Below are 3,415 nucleotides of genomic sequence, written 5' to 3'. Positions count from 1 at the left end.
GAGAGAAAAGGATGATGAGAGGAGAAGTTGCTGAGCTCCTGCAGCTTTGTGACCAAACCTCTCACACATACAGCTGATTTATATCTTTTCTCCTCCTCATCCATTTGTGTCTCTTCTGCTCTACGGCAATTCTTTCTTTCAATCAAACTGAAGTCCCTCCTCTTTGTTCATCTGAAGTCATCATTTTCATCTTGCACTTTCTACTGTCAGTGAATCTTTAACTGTGACAGTACACCAAAATACAGCCAAGTCTGTAACAGGCCAACAAAAGGAATGGACAGTTTAAGGAGGGAAGGCCCCAACCATTGACCTCAGAAACACCACTTTATTAGCATCAACTTAAATACATGCATACAGCAGGCATGAGGTTCTCTGGTGTAATAGCAAAATAATGAACTGACATGTTTTCTTTAGAAAGTTAAATCCTAGAGCAAGACCTGAAAAGGACTAGGCAAAGAACGGACAGTTTCTGGACACATGTCACCTCACAACTGCAACAACTGTGCAGCTTCACTTACTGCATCTGTGTGATAAAGCGTGACTCATCTAGCTGTCCAGGTAACTGAAAATCTGGATGCTCCTGTCCAGGTAACTGAAAACCTGGGTGCTCCTCTGACACTGAGGAGTAAGTTCATTGTCAATGTACTGAAGGAACCAATGTGACCTGCCCCATAGCAATGTCTTCTGTATCTTTTAGCATACAAGCTAGAAGGTATGGACAGGAAGTGCCAAGGCCGGTGAGTATATACAGGAGCTAATACGAGCAGCATGTGAGTTTGCTGTTGTACTGAACAACCTAAGCAGCAACCACATCAGAGTTTGTTCCGTCATAGTAAGCCCAGGTGAGAAAGAGACTCTGACTTGTAATATATTCAGTACCCAGACTTAGGGTACTCATCACCCATGGGCAAAAGGAGGTCTTACATCAGGAGTAGAGAGGGGCTGTGAAAAAAAGGCTGGTGACTCGGCTGTTCATCATCAAGACTACTAGATGAAGAATCAGTAGGCCTTTCCACCATTTCTGTTCCCGGAGAGCCCCAGGACTGATTTCCATCTCTCCCTAATCCGCCCCACCCACCTGATTATATCTAGACTGGTTGAACATATCCATAGAGCATGGAAAGGTGGAAAATCTCTCCCAAACCAGATGTTGGCACCACTGTTCTGAGGTATCTTCTTCTACTGCCTTTCAAACTTGATTCACAGACCCAGTCATTCTTCTTACTGGTGCAATAGGAAGCATCTGCCCTGGGGAAGACAGGATAATGCTGAAGGGACACCCAATGTTCTGTGCTACTGTGTCTCATATCACTGTCCTGACTGCTGGCATAAAGGGTGTGGTTGCATGATGTTGCTAATGTCCAGCTCTGGTTACAAAGCATTCATAGAGACACATAAGCAGGGACAGGACTCAAGCAGATATAAATCTGCGGAAAAAATGTGCAACAAAAACAAAGGTAACTCTGATATGATCAGTGGTGTTTTTGATTACATTAAATTTAAGGATGTTTCCATTGATTTGTCATTCTCTTTATACATATGAGGGGGACAGAACAAACACAGCTAAGCAACACAAATTAGTACAACACTTCAAGAAGCTTTCTACCAAACTTTTATGTCAGTGTACATCCTTCATGTATGAAACTCATACTTGTCAAACTTTGTCGAAACACCCACGCAGTTACTGGTTTCATTGAACTTGACAGATCAAAACAAGAGCAATTAACTTTGCTATCAAAATAGTATTTTGTCTGGATGAAGGATTTTTGCAATCAAATTCATATTGTATTGTATTATTATTATCGTATCCTATCATATTGTATTGTATCGTATCGTATCGTATCGTATCATATTGTATCGTATCATATCGTATCGTATCGTATCATATCGTATTGTATCGTATCGTATTGTATCATATCGTATCGTATCGTATCGTATCGTATCATATCGTATTATATCGTATCGTATCGTATCATATTGTATCGTATCATATCGTATCGTATCGTATCCTATCATATTGTATTGTATCGTATCGTATCGTATCATATTGTATTGTATCGTATCGTATCATATCATATTGTATTGTATCGTATTGTATCATATTGTATTGTATCATATCGTATCATATTGTATTGTATTGTATCATATTGTATTGTATCGTATCGTATCATATCGTATCATATCGTATCATATTGTATCGTATCGTATCGTATTGTATCGTATTGTATCGTATCGCATCATATTGTATTGTAACATATCGTATCATATCGTATCGTGACGTACCGTATCGTATCGCATCGCATCGCATCACATCGTATCGTATCGTATTGTATCCACCCATTAGCTTGGAAGCATTTTTCCATTTCTGTACAGGTAAATCTATAGGCATCACACACGGATGCAGGTCAACATTTAAATCTAACACACCGCACAGAGTACACATGTGGTCACTTAGGTGGGGGTGTGGAGCTGCCTGCATTGAAAGAGGAACATCATATGTATTAGCGTCTGTACAGTAGCAACTCCATCATGATATTTCAACAATGATTTCAGGACCCTCGAAACAGAGCTACCTTGCACAAAAAAAGGGCTGCTGCTTTGTGGGTGTGGCCACCTGGGCAGCTAGCAGAGACATTTACATCATGAGCTTATGCAGGTTCAGGGCACATTAGTAAACAAAAGGTCAGTTACTACTACTGAAAGAAAACTGTCACCAGAGAGCGAGAGGGAGGGAAGGGGGTGTGGAGAGATAATTCAAAGATGTGACGGAGAGCTTCAGGCAGAAAGCTGATGGAGCTCAGCAGCTTCTCATCTCCTCTGATGATCTGACGATGACGATGATGAAAAACATCGAAGAAGCTGAGCTCTGCTTTCCACAACTCCTCAACTCCTCCTGCAGGAAGACCATGCGTCCTCGCTCTGTATCTATGCTCACTTACATCATACTGTCCTCCATCTCTGTGCTGACTGTGACTCTCAACCTGCTGGTCATCATCTCCATCTCCCACTTCAAGTAGTCGAATCTTTTTTTTATTAGAACATATCAGAACATAAAAATAACCAGATGTCAAGACTGTGAAGGAAAAGTGTGATGTTTTTAAATAATGCTTTTCAATCATGGCTGTAATCTGCTGGATCATCGACACTACGACAATAATTATGTTGCTCTCCTACCTCTCCAGGCAGCTCCACACCCCCACCAACCTCCTCCTCCTCTCTCTGGCTGTCTCGGACTTCTTCGTGGGCCTCCTCATGTCCTTTCAGATTGTGCTCATAGACGGCTGCTGGTTCCTCGGTGACTTCATGTGTGTTCTGTATTATGTTTTGGACTACATTATTACATCTGCCTCGATAGGAACTATGGTGCTCATATCAGTCGACCGCTATGTGGCTATTTGTGATCCTCTGCATTACG

This window comes from Seriola lalandi, unplaced genomic scaffold (genome assembly GCF_002814215.2).
Source record: "Seriola lalandi dorsalis isolate HSWRI2012SDOR001 ecotype SW California unplaced genomic scaffold, Sedor1 jcf7180002054958, whole genome shotgun sequence".
Classification (NCBI taxonomy): Eukaryota; Metazoa; Chordata; class Actinopteri; order Carangiformes; family Carangidae; genus Seriola; species Seriola lalandi.
The sequence above is the reverse complement of the archived record's forward strand: the minus strand, read 5'-3'. Positions refer to the sequence as shown.